Source organism: Triticum aestivum, chromosome 6A (assembly GCF_018294505.1).
Source record: "Triticum aestivum cultivar Chinese Spring chromosome 6A, IWGSC CS RefSeq v2.1, whole genome shotgun sequence".
Taxonomy (NCBI): domain Eukaryota; kingdom Viridiplantae; phylum Streptophyta; class Magnoliopsida; order Poales; family Poaceae; genus Triticum; species Triticum aestivum.
Genome location: NC_057809.1, coordinates 310,522,584 through 310,545,594, shown reverse-complemented (window position 1 = coordinate 310,545,594; position 23,011 = coordinate 310,522,584). Strand labels below are relative to the sequence as shown.

At 41.0% G+C, this 23,011-nt stretch overlaps 2 long non-coding RNA genes across 2 annotated transcripts; one reads left to right on the top strand and one right to left on the bottom strand.

The window, feature by feature from the left end:
* The first annotated feature begins 14,187 nt into the window (after positions 1 to 14,187).
* LOC123127477 (uncharacterized) lies at positions 14,188 to 20,911 on the top strand. The gene is made up of 3 exons (XR_006462516.1): positions 14,188 to 15,965; positions 16,809 to 16,922; positions 20,586 to 20,911. It is a non-coding gene; the product is annotated as an uncharacterized lncRNA (long non-coding RNA).
* Positions 19,119 to 21,379, bottom strand: LOC123127478 (uncharacterized). The gene is made up of 7 exons (XR_006462517.1): positions 20,953 to 21,379; positions 20,180 to 20,243; positions 19,839 to 19,918; positions 19,663 to 19,752; positions 19,490 to 19,579; positions 19,302 to 19,400; positions 19,119 to 19,203 (listed from the first exon to the last, which is right to left on the bottom strand). It is a non-coding gene; the product is annotated as an uncharacterized lncRNA (long non-coding RNA).
* Positions 21,380 to 23,011: the final 1,632 nt, after the last annotated feature.

Sequence of the window (23,011 nt, the reverse complement as noted above, 5' to 3'; positions counted from 1 at the left end):
TTGAGAAGTATGTGATAAGCAAGAGCTCCCCCTAAATTTGTGAATTATTTAAAATTTGCTTTTGAATGCAAATGCACAATCGATTAGGGTCATGGGTTACTCTTCCATGTCACATACATCTTGATGGAACACTCAAAATGATAGAAATTAGAAGCATGCACTCATCACCAAGCAAGTGAATGATCATATATGGAATATAAAGGATAGCATCATTCAACCAAACATTAATGTAGCATATGATCAACCACATGATCACATAAGTATCTGATAAGGACATAAAGTATCTCACACAAGCACACAAAAAGTTCAACCAAAAGCAAGAGAGATAAAAAGCAGACACTCTCTCTCGAAGCCTATGATCTATACATATTTCTCCCCCTTTGGCAACAAGTTACCAAAAAGTTTGAAAATGCATAGTGCTATACGTCTCTCAGGCTTGGTCTTCGGGAGGTGGGTAGATAGAACTCCAAGGACAAAGGCTTCCGATGATGTAGTTGGAGCTAATGGAGTGGGTGCTGGAGGTGGCACTGGAGCTATAGCTGCTGGTGCTGATACTGAAGCTCTGACATCTGAGACTGGCACTGCAGCAGACCTTGGACCTCGTGGCACACGCTGAAAAGCATCAGTGGTTGCTTTTCCTTTCCTCCCCTCTACTTCCTCCTGAAGCTGCTCAACTGCAGTCTGAATCTCAGTCACCTTCAGATCAAGATCATAGAATTTTGTCTCCACAATCCTCTCCAGGCTCTCCTGATTCTGAGTCGGGGTGGCCAAGCCCTTCTCAATCCTCATTGTAGCTTGAATCAGATAGCCTTACTGATCTTGCTTGCTTTTCAGGAAGACTCGAGATGCCTCTTCAACACTTGGCATCTGGGTAGCTTTCTCAACCTTTTCCTTGGCTCTCTTCTCCTGGATTTGAGCTGATGATGGTTCCTCCTCATTCATCACAACGGTGTTGTCTTCAAATTCAGGATATAGAAGTAGATGCTCCCTGTCCACCAAATAAGTCCATGTGCCCATCTTAGAGTTGATGAGCTCCTAAATAAGTGGAGCATATCCACAACTCCTCTTTTAATCAGCAGCAGTCCTCTTGACCGTTTTGACAATCAAACTCATAAATTTGAACTTCTGGGGAACCTCAAAAATTTGCAGCATGTTGATGGAGTGTCCTCGGATCATCTTCTGATCTCCTGACTTGGGTAGCAATGTGTGCCTTAGGATCCAGTTGATCGTAGGTAGACCAGATCAGATCCAAGCTTGTGAGTTTCCAAGGCCTTATCAGGGATCTCCTTGTACATGTTTGCCATTGAGTTGTGGTCTTTCTTCTTGGTGGCATACACATCCAAGTCATATTCATGTTCTTTGGGGGCATTGATTAGCTTGGCCCATTCTTCAACTGTGGACTGGTACCTAGTACCCTCAGACATCCAAACTATCCTTCCATTTGGATAGAAGTGGGCAGTGGAGTAAAACTGCATGATCAACTCATCTTTCCACTTGGTGAGCTTTTGTCCAACGAATTCATCAACTCCACATGCCTTAAAGCTGTCATACACTCCAGGGAAGTGATCTTCATTTTCCCGGATGAACTCCCAGTCCACCCATTTCATGTCACACACTATGGGCTTCTTGTCAAGCAAAATTATCTCATAGAAATCTTGTTGTTCCTTTGTATGGAACATGTAGTCAACTGCAGTCCTCCTCCTAACAACATAGGGATCAGACTGTCTCCACAACCTCAATCCTGCATCTTTCCTGATGTGCATGTCCTCAGCGACTGGATGAGCATCATTATGGTCAGGAATTTTGGGCTTCAACTTCCTCAAAACAAGAGAATCATCTTCCTCTTCTTCAGCTTCAGGCACTGGGACTTGTTCTTCTCCTCAGCAGGTATACTCCTTGTGTTCCTCTTGGGTTTTGGGGGGGTTTTGAGCAGCAGCCTTGGGAGCAGATTTGAGCTTAGATGGAGCAGCCCCTGACTTGATTGCATCTCCCATAAGCTTCTGAGCCTTAGGAGCCGGTGCAGCATCCTCTTCCTCCTCCTCTTCTTCCGAATCTCTCACAATGGAGGATCTACCAAGTACTCTAGCAGTGGTCTTCTTGACCCTTTCTTTTCTCTTCTTTCCTTCTCCAGCAGCCTCTCCAGTTGGCTTGGAGGTTTTAGTAGTTGAGGCTCTAACTTTTAAGGTTGGCACCCTCTTGACAGGGGCCTTCTTGCACAAGCCAGGCTTAGTTGATGCAACTGTGTCATACTCCTTCTTCAGCACCTTCTTCTTGGAGCTGACTTCCTCCTCAACAGCCATATAATCCTCATCTTCAGAATCTGAGGTCTTCTTCTTCCTTGTTCTGGTGGCTGTCTTGGGCAAGTTGCTTGGTGTGCTCCTACTTCCCTCATCAAAAGTGCTAGAGGGAGTAGTGCCCTCACTCAATTGTACCTGTTCCTCTGACTTGTTCTGGCTGTCGCTCTGGTCAGACATTTATGCAAACTTATTGACAGCAGACCCTGTGAATAGATATGGATGAGGTAGAGTGTATGAGAATCACAAAGTGCAGAGCTTTTTGCAAAAAAAATGACTTAAAACTTAGTTTTAGTTCTTCACAGAAAGCATTTCGGAGCTACGATTTGTAAACTCGGTGATACCGAAGCAGCTTTTGGAACCTAAACTAGTGAACTCGGTCAGACCGAGTCACAGTTCAGTGGCACCGAGACTACTAGGGTTTCACAAAGAATCGAACTCGGTCACACCGATTTGCAGTTTTCGGTCAGACCGAAAGTGCAACTGCAATGGCCTAAGCCAAATCGGTGAGACCGATTTCTATAATTCAGTCAGTTCGAGATGAGTCCGGCGGAGACCTAACCCTAAATTTTTAAATCAAACCTAACCTAAGGGATTTTTCAGTGGATAGATTGATTGCATGCGTGGTCATGATCATGGCAAAGTAATGTGCTATGAATCGAAGTTAAAGGAATAGCACAAAAGATCGAACTCATACCCTAATTCGGCGGAGTTCGCTACGGCGGCAACGGAGGGGCAGAAATCCGTTGACGGCGAAGGAAACCAGCGGCGGGAGGTCGCTGGTGGCGAGAGGATGATCCGGAGACCCGAGGCGGCAGAGCAGGACACGCGCGGGCTGAGAGGTTTTGAAGGAATTTCCAAAATCTCACCCGTGGGTATATATATCCCGACCCTGTCGGTGTGACCGAGTGGAACAACTCGGTGGCACCGAGATGCAGAATCGCAAGCAGTTGCTGCAACTCGGTGTGACCGAAAAGTTCAAATCGGTTGCACCGAGATTGAAAACCTAGATCAACTTAGTGATCTTGGTGTGACCGAAATGGATGACTCGGTCATACCGAAATGCACAAAGAGGTTTTGGAAGTTTAAGTCTATGACGAATCGGGGACTCCAAGTGCTCCTCACACAGAGTGGTTCGAATCTGACTTGATCAAACTTTGTAATGTAGCATGAATAGAGTTTGAGACGAGAAAAGCATAGATAGCTAGAGGGAGTTCTTAGGCATTCTTGTCCATCCATTTGGCAAAAGAGAAAAAGCCAAACAATCAAAGCAACAAATGGATGTCCTCGAATGAGTAAAATATGCAACCAACATGCTCACATAATAAGATGGCAAATGAAATATGTGACAAAGCATGCACAATCACTCTAGCATCTAACAAGCAATTTGGCGATGACTAGGTCATCTATATATGAGTATATTGACTTAGGAGTCAAATGAGAACATTTGATCGTAGGTCATACTCATCATTTAAGCACAAGTGGGGTTGCCACTTTTACATAAAGCATTGTTGTGTTCGCACCATTAGAGTTGCTTTAGCTCAATTGATTAGAGTAAAGCTCCCCCTAGATGTGATATCCCCCCTAAGAGGGATGAACTAACCTTGGGTTTTGTTGATGATGACTTCATGTAGGTGTTGAAGATGTAGATGCTCAATGTTGATATAGATCATTTGGAACAATCCTTTGGAGTGAGTTACACTTTCAATACCTACACGGGTTAGTCCCACAAGGAACAAACAAGAATATCCATAGACATAGAGTGATGTTCACATAGGATGATGTCCATGAAAGGATTAGGTTACCTTGTCCCTTGTCTTACCAACAAGAGGGTTTGTGACTCCTTGAACTAGTGCAAGATATGGAAGTTGTTTGCACTCGTCCTCGCCAAAATGATATGAGTGAAGTATGTTGGCGGAGTCACCCTCAAGAACTCTCTAGTTCTTCTTCTTCGGGATCCACACCATCTTGATGGGAATCCTTGGAGTTGTAGTCGTACTTGATGAAGTAGAACTTGATGTAGTCTTGGGAACCCACTTGACCAAGGCTTTGGGAGCTTCCTCAAATGCATCAATCTCCTCTTGAAGCTTGTCCTTGCCTTTTTGCTTGTGGTCTTGTGGTGGATGATCATCTTGAGCTTGTGTTCCTTGGAAAGAAGTAGGATCATACTTCTCTTGTTGAGGAACAAATTTTGTCTTGGGGTATTCATCTTCTTCCCACTCAACTCTATTGGCATTGAACTTTTGTTCAAAATCAACACCTTGATTCTTTCGGTGTCTTCCTTGCTTGCGTACAATTTCCTCAAATTGCTTACTTCCGGCAAGGCTCTTGTAAACACCTTTCTCTATAATTCCCTTCAATAAGCTATTTTCTTGCTCAAGTGTAACTTGGATAAGAGAATCATTAGTGGAATCAAGAGAACTACTAGAAGCAACATCATTGGATTTAGCATGATTATTGTTACTACTAGAAGAAGAATCTTTCTTACTCTTGTTGCTAGATTTAACTTGTGGCATGTAAGTAGACAAGAGTAAATGCTTGGCAATGTAAGAAGAACGTTTCTTGCGAAGATCATCATTGATCGCTTTTAAGAACCCATGCTCTTGCTCAAGGTTGAGCTTTTCGAAGCGTAACTTCTCATGAGTCTTTAAAAGTTCTCGATGATTTTCCAAGGTAGTTTCATGAGCTAACTTAAGAGTGTTTAGCTCTTTAGTTAGACGCTCAATCTCCTTCTTATCATCTACATTCGTTTTGTCTTGATTAGCATGATTAATAGCAAGTTCATCATAGTTTTGATCACTAGAATTGTCAACAAGTAAATCATTATCACCTAGCAAGTCATCTTACTTTTGGGCCTTTAGCCATGAAGCATCTTCCAATTCCTTCATTTGGTGACTCAAATATGTCGTAGGAGTTGGTTGACACAAGTGCTAGACTGGAAACACCTTCATCTTGAGTATATTTGGAGTCGGAGTGATAACTTCTCTCAAAGTGATTGTCAGAGTCGGAGCTGGATACCCATTCACCAACGTGAGCTTGATGTCTTCGTTTTGTGTAGCCCCTTGATGATTTGTTCTTCCTTTCCGAACCCTTGCTTCTCCGTGATGTTCTTCGTTCATAGCGGTCATCTCTACTCATTCTCTCTCTTGGTGGTGATTCTTCTCTCCTACTCCTTATTTTGGGAGAATCTTCTCTTCTTTTGTAGGGAGACGTACACTCATTGGAGTAGTGTCCGGGTCTTCCACAATTATAGCAATTGCGCTCACGACTAGAAGATCTTTTGTCATTGTAGGACCTTGACTTGGAACTTCTTTCCTTGCTTATATTCTTGTAAAACTTGTTGAAATTCTTCACCATTAGGCTCAATTCTTCATTGAAGTTTTGTTTCTCACTTGATGATGTGGGAGCATCACATGAGGCTTTGTAAGCACCACTTGACTTGTTGTGAAGCTCTTCCTTATCCTTGAGTGACATCTCATGAGCAACAATCCTTCCAATGACTTCTGTTGGCTTGAGATCTTTGTAATTGGGCGTCATTTGGATCAATGTGCACACGGTATCATATTTTCCATCCAATCCTCTTAGGATCTTCTTGATGATGAATCTATCGGTCATCTCTTCACTTTCTAAGCCGGCAATCTCATTTGTGATGAGAGCAAGCCTAGAGTACATTTCAGTGACACCTTCACCATCCTTAATTTTGAACTTGTCAAGTTGACTTTGAAGCACATCCAATTTGGATTCCTTTATGGAGTCGGTACTTTCGTGCATATCAATCAAAGTATCACAAATTTCCTTTGCATTCTCAAGACGGCTGATTTTGTTGAATTCTTCGGGGCACAATCCGTTGAAGAGAATATCACAAGCTTGAGCATTGTATTGCATCATCTTCAACTCTTCCACGCTAGCCTCACGGTTCGGTTCTCTCCCATCAAAGAATTCACCTTGCAAGCCAATACACACAATAGCCCAAATGGCGGGGTTATGTCCAAGAATATGCATTTTCATCTTATGCTTCCAACTAGCAAAATTAGTACCATCAAAGTAAGGTCCTCTACGGTGGTAATTTCCCTCACTAGACGCCATACTCTCCTAGGTTGTGAAACCAAGGCTATGATCACCAAAGCTATGGAAATCAAGGCAAATGGAGACCAAAGCTCTCATACCACTTGTAGGATCAAAAGTATGTCTAGAGGGGGGGGGTGATTAGACTACTTGACCAAATAAAAATCTAGCATTTTCCCAATTTTAAGTCTTGGCAGATTTTAGCAACTTAGCACAAACAAGTAATCAACCTACACATGCAATTATAAGAGTATAGCAATAGAATGTAAAACAATTGCATATGAAGGTAAAGGGAGGAGTTTGGAGGGAGCAAATGCAATGTAGACACGGAGATTTTTGGCGTGATTCCGATAGGTGGTGCTATCGTACATCCACGTTGATGGATACTTCAACCCACGAAGGGTAACGGTTGCGCGAGTCCACGGAGGGCTCTACCCACGAAGGGTCCACGAAGAAGCAACCTTGTCTATCCCACCATGGCCATCGCCCATGAAGGAGTTGCCTCACTAGGGTAGATCTTCACGAAGTAGGCGATCTCCTTGCCCGTACAAACTCCTTGGTTCAACTCCACAATCTTGACAGAGGATCCCAAGTGACACATAACCAATCTAGGAGACACCACTCTCCAAAAGGGAATAGATGGTGTGTTGATGATGAACTCCTTGCTCTTGTGCTTCAAGTGATAGTCTCCTCAACACTCAACTCTCTCTCATAGGATTTTATTTGGTAGAAAGATGATTTGAGTGGAAAGCAACTTGAGGAAGTCTAGAGATCAAGATTTATATGGTTGGAATGGAATATCTTGACCTCAACACAAGTGTAGGTGGTTCTCTCTCAGAAAATGTATGTTGGAAGTGTATGCATTTTCTGATGGCTCTCTCTGCGAATGAAGAGTGGGTGGAGGGGTATATATAGCCTTCACACAAAATCTAACCGTTACACACAAATAACCAAACTCGGTGGGACCGAATCATATAACTCGGTCTGACCGATTTAGTTCGAAATGTGAACGTTAGGATTTTCGGTGGGACCGATACGTCAACTCGGTGGGACCGATTCCATTAGGGTTAGGGCATAACGTAATCTCGGTGAGACCGATTACACAAACTCGGTGGGACCAATTTTGGTAATAGGCAAACAGAGAGTTGGCCAGGCAAACTCCGTGGGACCGATTCGCTCATCTCAGTTAGACCAAAACGTTACAAAGGGGAAACAGAGAGTTTGCATTGCAATCTCGATGTGACCGATCACTCATCTCGGTTGGACCAAAATGTTATGAAGGGAAACAAAGAGTTTGCAATCCCATCTCGGTGAGACCGAGATCCCTATCAGTGAGACCGAAGTGACTAGGGTTTCTGGCAGTAGCTATGTCAAGTGAACTCGGTGGCGCCGGATAGAAGATTTCGGTGGGGCCGAGTTTGACTTTTGGTTTGGGACATATGTGGATATGAGAAAGTAGTTGAGGGTTTTTGGAGCATATCACTAAGCATTTTGAGCAAGCAACTCATTAAGCAACACCTCACCCCCTTTTAATAGTATTGGCTTTTCCTATGGACTCAATGTGATCTTGGATTACTAAAAGTAAAATGTAGAGTCTTGTGCTTTGAGCTTGAGTCAATCTTTTGTCCTTAGCATTTTGAGGGGTCCACTTTCTAATCCATGCCATGCGAATCATTGAGCTTTTCCTGAAATATTTATCTTCAAGTAGCATTAGCTCAATGAGCTATATGTTGTTAGGAATTACCAAAACCACCCAGGGATAGTTGCGCTTTCACATGATCATGTATATAGGCATCACGTCCGCGATAGGTAGACCGAAACAATTCTGCATCTACTACTATTACTCCACACATCGACCGCTATCCAGCATGCATCTAGAGTATTAAGTTCATAAGAACAGTGTAATGCATTAGGCAAGATGACATGATGTAGAGGGATAAACTCAAGCAATATGATATAAACTCCATCTTTTTATCCTCGATGGCAACAATACAATACATGCCTTGCCGCCCCTGCTGTCACTGGGAAAGGACACCACCAGATTGAACCCAAAGCTAAGCACTTCTCCCATTGCAAGAAAGATCAATCTAGTAGGCCAAACCAAACAGATAATTCGAAGAGACTTGCAAAGATAACCAATCATACATAAAAGATTTCAGAGAAGAATCAAATATTGTTCATAGATAAACTTGATCATAAACCCACAATTCATCGGATCTCGACAAACACACCGCAAAAAGAGTTTCATCGAATAGATCTCCAAGAAGATTGAGGAGAACTTTGTATTGAGGTCCAAAGAGAGAGAAGAAGCCATCTAGCTAATAACTATGGACCCGAAGATCTTGGTAAACTACTCACACATCATCGGAGAGGTTATGGTGTTGATGTAGAAGCCCTCCGTGATCGATTCCCCCTCCAACGGAGCTCTGGAAAAGGCCCCAAGATGGGATCTCTTGCGTACAGAAGGTTGCAGCGGTGGAAATAGGGTTTCATGTTGCTCCTGGATGTTTTCGGGTTATATGGATATATATAGGAGGAATAAGTAGGTCGGTGGAGCTGTGAGGGGCCCACGAGGGTGGGGGCGTGCCCAGGGGGGCAGGCGTGCCTCCCTGCCTCGTGGCCGCCTCGCTCCTTTCTTGACGTCTAATCCAAGTCTCCTAGATCACGTTTGTTCCAAAAATAACTCTCTCGAAGATTTCATTCCGTTTGGATTCCGTTTGATATTCCTTTACTGCGAAACACTGAAATAGGCAAAAAACAGCAATTTGCACTGGGCCTTGGGTTAGTAGATTAGTCCCAAAAATAATATAAAAGTGTATAAATAAGCCCATTAAACATCCAAAATAGACAATATAATTGCATGGATCAATAAAAAATTATAGATACCTTGGAGACGTATCAAGCATCCCCAAGCTTAATTCATGCTCGTCCTCGAGTAGGTAAATGATAAAAACAGAATTTTTGATATGGATTTCTACCTAGCATAATTCTCAATGTAATTTTCTTTACCGTGGAACGAATGTTCAGATCCGAAAGATTCAAGACAAAAGTTTAATATTGACATAAAAATAATAATACTTCAAGCATACTAACTAAGCAATCATGTCTTCTTAAAATAACATGGCAAAAGAAAGTTCATCCCTACAAAATCATATAGTTTGTTCATGCTCCATTTTAGTCACACAAGAATGCTCTCATCATGCACAACCCCGATGACAAGCCAAGCAATTGTTTCATACTTTAGTAATCTCAAACTTTTTTCAACTTTCACACAATACATGAGCGTGAGCCATGGATATAGCACTATGGGTGGAATAGAATATGATGATGGGGGTTATGTGGAGAAGACAAAAAAGGAGAAAGTCTCACATGGACACGACTAATCAATGGGCTAGGAAGATGCCCATCAATTGATGTCAATGCAAGGAGTAGGGATTGCCATGCAACAGATGCACTAGAGCTATAAATGTATGAAAGCTAAACAAAAGAAACTAAGTGGGTGTGCATCCAACTTGCTTGCTCACGAAGATCTAGGGCATTTGAGGAAGCCCATTATTGGAATATACAAGCCAAGTTCTATAATGAAAAATTCCCACTAATATATGAAAGTGACCAAACAAGAGACTCTCTATCATAAAGATCATGATGCTACTTTGAAGCACAAGTGTGGAAAAATCAGGATAGTAGCATTGTCCCTTTTATTTCTTTTTGGGCCTTTCTTTTTTGGCCTTTTTTATTTTGGGACAATGCTCTATAGATGATGATCATCACACTTCTATTTATTTACAACTCAATGATTACAACTCGATACTAGAACAAAATATGACTCTATATGAATGCCTCCGGCAGTGTACCGGGAAGGGCAATGAATCAAGAGTGACATGTACGATAAATTATGCATGGTGGCTTTGCCACAAATACGATGTCAACTAAATGATCATGCAAGGCAATATGACAATGATGAAGCGTGTCATAAATGAAACGGTGGAAAGTTACATGGCACTATATCTCAAATGGCTATGGAAATGCCATAATAGGTAGGTATGGTGGCTGTTTCGAGGAAGATATAAGGAGGTTTATGTGTGATAGAGCAAATCATATCACGGGGTTTGGATGCACCGGCGAAGTTTACACCAACTCTCAAGGTGAGAAAGGGCAATGCACAGTACCGAAGAGGCTAGCAATGATGGAAGGGTGAGAGTGCGTATAATCCATGGACTTAACATTAGTCATAAAGAACTCACATACTTATTGCAAAGATCTACAAGTCATCAAAAACCAAGCATTACGCGCATGCTCCTAGGGGGATAGATTGGTAGGAAAAGACCATCGCTCGCCCCCGACCGCCACTCATAATGAAGACAATCAAAGAACACTTCATGTTTCAAATGTGTCACACAACCGTTACCATACGTGCATGCTGCGGGACTTGTAATCTTCAACACAAGTATTTCTCAAATTCACAACTACTCAACTAGCACACTCTAACATCACCACCTTTATATCTAAAAACAATTATCAACTATCAAACTTCTCATAGTATTCAATGCACTATGATAGTTTTTGTTATACCCATCCTGGATGCCTATCATCTTAGGACTAATTTTATAACCAAAGCAATTTACCATGCTGTTCTAAAGGACTCTCAAAATAATATATGTGAAGCATGAGAGATCAATTATTTCTATAAAATAAAACCACCACCGTGTTCTAAAAGATATAAGTGAAGTACTAGAGCAAAATTATCTAGCTCAAAAGATATAAGTGAAGCACATAAAGTATTCTAATAAATTTCAATTCATGTGTGTCTCTCCCAAAAGGTGTGTACAGCAAGGATGATTGTGGTAAACTAAAAAGCAAAGACTCAAATCATACAAGATGCTCCAAGCAAAACACATATCATGTGGTGAATAAAAATATAGCCTGAAGTAAAGTTACCGATGAACGAAGACGAAAGAGGGGATGCCTTCCGGGGCATCCCCAAGCTTAGGCTTTTGGTTGTCCTTGAATTTTACCTTGGGGTGCCTTGGGCATCCCCAAGCTTAGGCTCTTGCCACTCCTTATTTCACAATCCATCAAATCTTTACCCAAAACTTGAAAACTTCACAACACAAAACTCAACAGAAAATCTCATGAGCTCCACTAGTATAAGAAAACAAACCACCACTTAAGGTACTGTAATCAACTCATTCTTTATTTATACTAGTAGAATGCCCGTGCGTTGCCACGGGCATTTGAAATATTTTACTTGAGTTATATACATATAAATAATGCATGTTAAATTTCACTTGCGTAAAAAAGATGACAATCAGGTAATAATCGAAATCCACTTCACTTGCAATGCAAGTTGATAAAAAAGTAATTTGACGATGTATACATAGAGAGTGATGACCAGAGTCGGCGGAGGTTACGCCGCCACCGCCATGACCGGAGGCGTGACTCCGGGGATCCATCACCACCGATTGGCCACATCCTCTCCCGATCCGCCCTCCTGACGATGCCGCCGAAGCAGCACCGAACCACCGGGAAGGACGAACTCCGGATTGGTTCTCGCGCCACCAGTCCCTCCAGACCGTGGGCCTACAACCTAGATCCTCGCCGTCCCCATCACCGGTGCCCACCTCTGGGGATGACGAGGTGGAAGAAAGGGGGAGGTGGCGACGGCCGAGGGGTAGCCCCCCCCCCCCCCGGCGATCGCCTGGAGGGAGCGAACGAGGGGGTACGAGAGTTGGAGGTGGCGGCCTCGGAACCTTGTCGGTGGAACATCGACAGAATCCATCTCCATCTCTCTCATATCCTACAAAATTAAAAAAAATTAGAAATGTGCCTTTTGAGTATTATATCACGTGCAACATATAAACAAAGAAGAACAATTATTTGCATGCACCTCATCTGGTTGTGTAAAGCTCGCTGAGTTTTCAGCCCGGTCCATCATCACTACTTTAATGTCAGTCGACATTTTTTAAGCAGCATCCAAATCCATCAGCTTTTACCTACGAAGGTGGAAAAATATAAACAAATATTAGATTTTATTTAAAAAATGATGGTATTGAAAATATATATTCGTCGGTGAGCTGGTAGAAATGAGCGGTGTCCGTTTTTAACCGAATGAGATGTACGGTGCTTTTGTAGTAGAGTGAATGCCATGCCAATCTTAATAAATTGTAGGCTCATTCTAAATCACCTATTGATGATTATTTTCAGGAATCTCTACTATTTAGGTATGTGGTATTTCTTATTATAAAAAAGTGTGTTACATTTCTCTAGGAGCAAACATCCGATTTTCCCTTTATATAAAAAGTAGTCATTTATCCGCAATTTCTTGAATCCTTTTAAGTTATTTATATATACATAGAGAAATCGTCCGACACATCTCAACAACCGCAAGCAGTCCAACACAAAAACCAAATCGTTTGCATGGCGAGTTTAAGACACCTCATTTTTTTCGTTTTAAGAAGATGATGATGATGTTGGAACGATTAAAGTATATTCAGTTTTTTCTCTTAAAACTATGTTTATTTGTGTGATATTCTAAACTAGATTTATAGGACCGGTCTAGCGAGCGGCCGGCTGCTCGCTACACTTTGCGAGCGGCCGACCTAAAATTGCAAGTTTTGTTCTCTAATAATTTATAAATAGTAATTACCTAGTGTGTGTGTCTTTTTTGTCAGTTAGTGGATGTTTTCGTTAGCATTAAATGCGTACAGACTAGTCTGTGAAACACATTTATTTTCGCCTCTTAAATCTTTAAAAAATCATATCTTTTAAACCACACGTTGAAATTCAGATCCGTTTTCATCTTTGGATTCATCGTGACGAGATCTTCGAAACTAGATCCCGCATGGGTATGTTTCGATGAATTTTTTTATGCCAACTTTGGTGCTATATAGTGCAACTAAAGTACTGCATTGTGCAACTAGAATACATTGCCGCGTCAACTGAGTATATATGTGTGTAACTAGTCCTACCAACTAAATATCAATGTGTGTGCAACTAGTGTCCTGCCAACTAAACATCAATGTGTGAGTAACTGGACTATATTACAAGCCAACTAAGCATATGTGTGTGCAACTAGTATTCCTGCCAACTAAACACCGATGTGTGTGCAACTAGACTACGTTATAAGCCAACTAAACATCAATGTATGTGCAACTAGACTATATTACAAGCTATGGCAATTCATATGCGACTATGCGGACCAGATTGTGCAACTCTGTGGCCATGCATGTGCCAACTAGGACTACTATGTGTGCAACTACAACTACTGTGGATGCAACTTCAAAAAACTGGGTTTGAAAAAATTACATCATGCAGTACTAAACTTGCACAAAGTAGTACTGAAGTTGTACAATATAGCGTCAAAGTTGACATCAAAAAAATTTCATCGAAACATACTCATGGAGGATCTAGTTTTAAAGATCTCGTCGCAAAGAATTCAACAGTGAAGACGGATCTGAATTCCGGCGCGCGGTTTGAAAGATATGGCTTTTTAAAAATTCGGAAAACCAAAATAATTGTACGTGAAGCTGTTTCTTTCAAATTGGACTAATCAGTGTGAACACATTAAATACTGATAACGACATAAAAATACAACTCATGCATGATAAAAAAGCCTGGCCGCTCATTCTCTCCAGTTAGCGTGCGGCCACTTTTTAGATTTTGGGAAATTTATAATATGAAAAACCTTTATTTGTATATTCCATGTATAAGATATACTGTACATTCTTGTGGTCTCCTCATTATTTACTTTAAAAAAATCCTGTTTTTCTGAGCAAATGCAACGCAGCCTGGTTGTCCTTTAAAAAAATACATATATGAAAGAAGTCAAGACGGCTCTCACTCGCTCACTGAACGGGCACACTCACATCTCTCTCCGCCGCACTCACTCACATCTCACTCTCCCCCGCACATGTCGCCGCAGCCATCTCTCCCGGCTACGGCGCTGCGGCGACGCCGCAGCTATAGATCACCGTCTTGGCTTGGATCTGCTGCCTCCCCCCAACTTCCCGCCGCACCCCATCCCCTCCACCGCGATATCTCCGGTGAGCAGCGGGACCGCACATCTGGCCCGGTGAGCAGCCGGATCCGGCCGCCGGCCGGGAGGTGCAGAAGGCCTGGCCGTTATTCTTTGCGCCGGCGATGTAGCTGGAGAGAGGGTCTTCTCCGGTGAGCAACCGGACCGCACATCTGCCGCGGTGAGCAGCAGGATTCGGCCGCTAGTCACGCCGGCCACGTAGCTGTTGGGACGGTCCAACAATGTCTCCAGGCAGTCCATCTTCGGCAAGAGCAGAGCCGGGCTGCTGAAGAAGGCGCAGGAGCTCGCCATGCTCTGCGAGGCGGACCTTGGCGTCCTCATCTTCGACAGCGCCGGCAAGCAGATGGACTACTGCAGCCCCTCCACCATGTCCAATAGTTCTCCTTCGTCAATCTTCTCCAACCAATCTCATGGCACGTGCATACATCTCGATTCATCCCGGTTGCAAACTTATTTTGGATATTCTGCAATGCCCTGTCTAGCTAGGTGCCCCTCTGCGGCTCTAACGTGTATACTTTTAGATTGTTCTGTTTTTAGTACAAGAGTACATGCGTGTGGTGAACTGATAGATTCATTCCGGAAGATGAACTTATTAAAGTCACTTGAAATCCTTACAAATCATCTAATGCCAAACGATCTGGGGCAGACACAATTGATATGTGTGAAATAGAAGATGAGAACGAACTTCAATTACCTAGAGTATGGGGATGCTCTGATTGTGTCCCGTGATGAAGTTAGTCAGGCAATGTTCATAATTTAGCTCCATGAGGCCATGGAGAAAAGGCTTGTGCCTCGCAAGGTACAGCTTTTGTCTACATGCTCAACAAAATATCGCCTACCAGACTTGCAGTATAATTCAGAAGGATGGTCAAAGGTTACTTTACGTTGTATTATTATTAGTCAGATAAGTTCAGCTAAAAAAAGTTAGATAACAAGAACCGAGTTGAAGTTGTAGATGTATACGTCCTTGCAATCAACGACCCTAGGATTTAATGGTGTGTATGAATCTACACTTTATTTTGAACACTAACTTGCAATTCATGCAATGATGATTAAACAAACTCCAGTCTAGTGGATTCATGCGACGATGACGAAGTATTTGTAAGACTAACTTGCAGACTTGCAGTGATGATTCACTCGCAGTGTTTGAAGTGTTAGCAGATGAGCCGCTAAATGGGAAAGCTCTGATCTTGAAGTAATTTTGAGTGTGTTAAAACTGAAAGTTAATTCCTTTGTTTGTTTGATAAACTTTCTGATATGCTTCATAAGTGGGTTCATGGATATGTAGTTAAAAGTGAGTAACTATGGTATTGTATATGATATTAAAATATTCAGTACAGTAGCAATGTAGAATTTCTACCAAACTGATGTTTGATTTAGTTATCTTTGTATCAACAGCCACACAACTGTATGAAGCCCTTTTTCTTTTGCACTTCCAACTGATAGGGTGGAGCTAATGTGAGAGGAGCTGGTCCTTGTGATAATCTCTGGTCACGGCTGCAGAAAAGGGCTTAACGGAATCTACCGAGTGCCTGCTGGTAGCTGGTGCAAACTTACTTGTTTTTGACATGGTAACAACGCTCTTTCTATCACATATTATTGTGTTTTCTTGGCTTTGCAGTTTCAGACTTTCAGTAGATATGTACTGATATGCAACAAATATACTATTCGAAAAAGAGAAACAAAATGTTGCTATTTGAAAATGTTATATAACACATGGAACAAAATTTTAATATGTTAATATATAACACACGAAACAAACAACAAAAAATAACATATTTTCAGGAGGAGCATAGTCATCATAGGTTTTAGAAATGGAGCTACAAAAACCACATATTCTGAAATGCAGTTGAAAAAAGGAGTGGAAGCATAGCAAAGTAAATAAACCTGCAATCATCTAAAAGGGACATCATCGCTAAGTTTCAAATACACTGAGAGGTACATATTTTTGTCAATTGATATTCAAGTACAATCAAGTAATGGTCCAAAAGAAGGATGATGTAGCCATTACAGAAAGACTACTGACAACATGAAAACTGTCATGGATCATTAGTCATGTTCTGAAACATGAAAACAGTACTGCTCCATCTTATATTAAACAATTCTTGTTTTTCATAAAGGGATTTTATGTGAAACAAGTTAACGAGCAGCTTCCCAAAAGAGATGGAAACCAATGGAACCTATGATATGCACATAAAAAAAATGGAACCTATGTAAGTGCTCTCTGTTGACTTCTCCCTTCTATAAGCTATTGAAATCAATGGAACATTCCAGGATAAAGAATTTGGTTGTTACCAATCTAATAATCATACACCTTTTGATAATGTTATCAGCTAGCAACTGAAACTATATCACACTTTCATTTGATATCACACTCCAGTGCTAGCCTAATGCTGTTTATAAAATCCTTGTAGCCAAACATGTTGCCTTCTCAGTCGGCTGGAGCTTCATGTGGGTTATTCTATTTGGACTCCTATTTGCCGTGGTCGGATCATATGCAGTGTACAAATACAGTCTACATTCTACAGGTAAAACATCTCTACTCATTTCAACAGTAATGTTTTATTGATCCTCTCGCATGACGCTTATACTATGGTATGGTTCGGTTTTCATTGTCTGGTCAGCATATTAAGACTGCTATTGTATCCATTGTTACACTACCCTTTACCAGATTACGAGCATGAATGATTGTCTTCATTGCATGAACAGGTTGATCACAAGGACATGTGGGTACTTGTTCGATTGAATTAAATCTTTTATGAAATACAAATAACAACCTGCTCTGCTAATAATCTTGTATGGAAACTTCTCCTTTTAAATTCCTACATGATTGAACACAATAATGTTTTCGTTAATGCCATATACTTCACAATGCCCGAACCTTACACCAGGAAATGAAATTTACATAACTTGTAAATTAACTATATTTTTTAGAGAAAACTGAAATATATTCCAACCCAATGGATGGACTTGCCTTGAGCAGGAGATAGGAATGCCTTTTCTAATAACTACTACCGCATATATAAACCTAATGCCCGGTAGAGAACTGCATTCAAATTCCCAAGGAGAAGACCACTTATATAGTTCACCAAGGATGCGTTTGGTTGAAGGTGTCGTATGAATGGGTTGGGACCGTTCAATTTTTTTGGGATTGAACCATTCAATTCATGTGTTTGGCTGAATATAAGTGGTGAGCTAATTATTTAGGACGGGACCACCAGTCATGCTCACATAGTCATGCATGCAAAGGGTGGCCATTTGATTCGACCGATTTGGTTGGGTGGAACGGTTCAGCATCTTCATGGCATATTCTCTTTTTTTGGCTCGAACCATTCATGTGCTTTATAACCAAACATGTCTATTTTCTGAACGATCCCAACCCATTCATGACCGCCCTTGCAACCAAACGCACCCCAAATAGGTTCAACAATTCGACATAACTATAGATGTCAAGTCATGTGAGTACTTGTTTGATTGAAAGCAAGTGTACTTGTGTCACTTTATGAGTGAAACTGGGCCTAGCATTCGCGTTGATGGCATTATTCTACAGAAAAATACAACGCTCCTGTAATAGAAGGCATTATGTTAGTGAATTCTCAGAAATCGGGATATGTGAAGTTACAGCAAGAAAGGCCTGAATTCAATTATGCTGCTTTATTGTATCAATCTGCAGCAGAACACACACACGAGTATATATACTAATAGTGTATCAAGCTGAATGGATGAAACCAAATATTAGACACTCGCACTGCTTGTGGCAAACTCTGGATCATAGTGGAAAACAAAGTATCTGGCTGGAAAGGCAATAACAAAACTTGATATAGTAGACCACAACGTTGAAATAATGCAATCTTATGCAATAATAAGATGGGCTGAGTATTGTGGAATTATGAAAAAAAATACCATCTTATAATCTTCAAAATTATGTCCATGAACATATTATAACCTAATAAAAGGGAGAAGGAAAATACAATACTGCAATTCAACATCTTTTATCATTGGTCAGTGAGGTATAACCAAAACAATCGTTCTGGTGAAAGTACATGCAAGATAATAAAGAACTTCTCCTTCTCAGGAGCATGCATACTTTGACCCTTTAGAGCCTACATTTATTCTTGATACCCATTAGTGATATCACCGAGAGGGGATAGGGGAACTTTTTGCACGTCTGCTTGTACATTCATGGTACCATCATCATTTTTCGTACGATATTAACCTTATATTCTGGAATGGAGGGAGTATATATACTATCATCGCAGTGCCGACACATAAAAACATTCTTACCTGATATCGTAAGGGCAGATAGATTTTCATCTTGTCGCTTGACGTTAGCCTCCTCTTTTTTCTTTCGATAAGCAGCTCGCCTCCGAGCCTTTATCATCTCTTTTTTTGTCAAGGTCCATAGAGGATGGTCGATTAGCATCAGTGATATCACTGAGAGGATGCCATGGAACATTCTCCTGCCTCTTTTCCTCGTTATTATGTTGCATGCCAGCTAGTTATTATGTCTTTAAAGATGCCAGATGTGAGAGTAGTTGAGGCAGGAAAAGTACGAGGTATTTTTTTTATCGTATTTACTAAACATTAATTAATAATACCTGTCATTGGAAAGGAAGGTTGATTTTCATCTTGGAGTTTGACCGTACCATCATTTTTTCTTCCGATAAGCAGCTCGCCTCCGGGCGTTTTTCTGCTCCCTCTTTTCGCCTGTTAAGTTTTTTTTCATGACAGCTCCTGTCTTCATGTGATCGGATGTTGCATCAGACACAGGTAAAACCTCCAAGGCATCACGACCAGGAGCATGTACAGCTAATGGAACAACATAAAAGCCATAAGCTAGGTTAATGTATGAAAATAAACCACCTTAAGCACAAATTAGATCAGATCCAAGATGTATGAGGTAATACCATTTGAACTTTGTGGTACATTTGTCGCATAATTTTGTGTCAGATTACTAGGAGCCGGCAACGTATCTCCATTATATAGGAGTTAGATCGGACGGTTGTCTGCGTCATGTAAACATAACAAATATTGGTCCGAAATAAGGCAAAGTTGTAGGCACATGGTGTTAACCCTTCAGCAAAAGAATACCTACCCGAAATCAGATGGGAAGGTTGATGAACATATGTGTTATCACCATCGGTCTGTTCAACTATGATCCGTTCCGAGGGAATAATATGGACTCCTACAAGTCACAAGTCTGTTAGGTATGATTGATCACATAAAACACATAAAATTAAGCTCTGTATATTTGCACAACCTTAATACCTGGACTACTTGGGTAAATCTTGTCAACTTTATCAGCTACGGGTATAATCTCTGGGTTATAGTCGTCAACATTTGTCCCATCCATCAGGTCTGCAACACATTCAGTCTCCTGTGATGGTGCTCGACATGTATAGCAAAATTTGTAGTTGAACATATACCAGGAGGTACATATATACCTGGAGTATCATATGTGGTATCAGTCTATCACCATCGGTCTGTTCAACTATCACCCGTTCCGAGGGAGTAATATGGACTCCTACAAGTCACATGCTTGATCCATTAGACTCGGTCGTGCCCAAGTCTGTTAGGTATGATTGATCACATAAAATTAAGCTCTGTAATTTTGCACAGCCTTATAGCTGGACTACTTGGGTAAATTTTGTCAACATCGTTGGCTACGGGTATAATCCCTTGGTTATAGTAGTTAACATTTGTCGCCTCCATTGGGCCTACAACACATTCAGTCTCCTGGGATGGTGTTTGACATGTATAGCACAATTTATAGTTGGACATATACCTGGAGGTACATGTGACGATGTCGTCTGCTCCGTTGGCTTGCTGTGTGGATTCCCCATATGTAACTATATAAAAAAAAGACATGTCCAACAGCCTTAGGTTATTAGCAAATACTTGTAAACTGACTTTGCTGCTTACATCTTAATAATGCTAACATCAACTGTTTGTCTGATTGCAAACCGATCACGTGAAATTCCAACAGTCCTATTGTACAGAAAGTCAGTCCATAAGGGCATATATGTCCAACAGACTGCTACTTTGATATATGAGTTTTGATGTAGAGGTCAAAAAAGAAAGACATGTCTAACAGACTCTGCTACTTTGCAAACATGAACTGTTCATCTGATTGCTCCTTATTACATGTTTAAAATTCAAAATGCTAACACGAACTGTTCATCTGATTGCAGCGAGATCAAGCAAAACTGCAACAGTTCTAAAGGCTGTCGAAGATCACAAGGGCAGCTCGCTATTGTACTGGACTTCGGTCCATAAGGGCAACTTGCTGTAGATTTATGCTATACATGTCACAGAACAGGGATCAATATGAGGCGTCATTTGACTGAACTTCAGTCAGTACATGTTACAGAACTTCAGTCAATATGGGGCGTCATTGGATTGAACCCCAGAATTGTTTGACCTCTACACAACGACATTACAAAGAGAATCCGTGTACAGCATACCTGGGGCGTGCACTCCTATCGATTTGTTTAACCCCAGATTTGTTTGAGCTCTACAGATTATTGAGTTTTGTTTGTTTGATCCCGTACAGCATACCTGGGGTTGAAACCGAAATGCGTCTGCGGCGGTGATTCAGAACCGTGGCGCCCGTTCCTTAACATGGAGGCGAGATCCGGCAGGGTCTTTCTAGTGAGATCGGCGGCGGCGTCGTTGTTGTGCGTCTGCGTCAGTTCGCAGATCGCACGACGGCGGCGCTGTGTCCAGGAGATCGGGCGCCGATTCTGTAACGTGGAGGCGAGATCTGGCGGGTTTTTCCCAGTGAGATCGGCGGCGGCGAAGGGAATGAGCGACGGGGACGTAGGGACGGATGACGGCGGCGAACGACTCGTGCGTGCGAGTGCTTGAGGCAGGATGAATCGCTCGTACGTGCGAGGGACTCGTTAATTTTCGTAGGTTTTTTTTCATAGATTTTTTTCACACTGTTTTTTTAGGATCGATCGGAGGTTTGCCGCGTGGACCTTGTGGTTGCATTGTTATTTTTTTGTTTCGCGGGTCCAGAGGGAATCGCTGGGAGGTGGGAGGGAGGACGAAAATAAACTGGTGTTGATGGGATGAAACTTAACCGCGGAGACTACCAACTGAGACATTAGGAGTAGAAATTGGTGTTAAACCTACTGTATTCTAACTTTTACCATACCCTCCGATACTAGTCATAGGTGTAAACAATACATGAAAAATATAATCTGTCAAAAACAGAATAGTCTGTAGTAATCTGTAGGTTTTGAATACTTCTGTAACCTTAAAAATTCTGAAATAAATTGGTGGACGTGAGGAATTTGTCTATTAATAATCTGCAAAAAAAATTAACCTAATCTCACTCTCTAATAAAAATGGCAGCAAATCTCGTGAGCGCTAAAGTTTTTTTTTACAGGAAGATCGCAAAAACTTCCTCCAAATCTTCCCAAAGGTTCTACTTGGCACAAACACTAATTAAAAACATAAAACCACATCTAAACGGAGGCTAGATGAATTATTTATTACTAAACAGAACCAAAAATCAAGAAACAAAAATAAAATTGGGTTGTCTCCCAACAAGCGTTATCATTTAACGCCCCTAGCTAGGCATTGGCAATTTTGATGATGCTCACATGAAAGACAGGAATTGAAGCACAAAGAAAGCATCATGAAACACGTGACAAACACATCTAAGTCTAGCATACTTCCTATGCATAGGCATTTTATATGAAAAAGGAAACAATAGCAATCGCAACATGACGAGAGGTAATTTAGTAACATGAAAATTTCTACAACCATATTTTCCTCTCTCATAATAATTACATGTGGGATCATAAGCAAATTCAACAATATAGCTATCACAAAACATATTCTTAGCATGATCCACATGTATGCAAAGTTGACACTCTTCCAAAATAGTGGGATTAACATTAACTAAAGTCATGACCTCTCCAAACCCACTTTTATTAAAAACTTCATAAGATTGAACATTCTCCAAATATGTGTGATCTAAGGTTGACACTCTTCCAAACCCACTTTCAATGTTATTGCAAACACCATTATCAATCTCATATTCATCATGGGGCTTAAATAAATTTTTAAGATCAAAAGAAGAATCATCCCAATCATGATCATTGCAACAAATAGTAGTCATAGCAAAACTAGCATCCCCAAGCTTGAGGTTTTGCATATCATTAACACAATTGACATTAAGATAATTTATGATAACATCATTGCAATCATGCTTTTCATTGAAGGAACTATCAAGTATGGGTGCAATAGCAACGATCTTATGTTTAACATAAGGAACTATAGCAAACTCATCTTCATAAATATTGGCATCATGGCTATAAGAATAGCAACCATCATGTTCATCAAATGATATTTCAATCAAATCATCAGAATCATAATTATCTATAGATTCGTGCATATCATTATTTTCTTCCAAAGCAACGGCCATTCTCTCAACAAATTCCTTAACATAGGCATTGTGAGCATAGTTTTCATAGCAATATTTAAGTATGTCAAGATTTTCAGATTTTTAGAGAGTAATATCATACTTTTCAATCAAAGAAGCAACTTCATAAGCACCCTTAAAAGCAACAAATTCTTCAATTTGTTCGATATCGTAGTAACTATA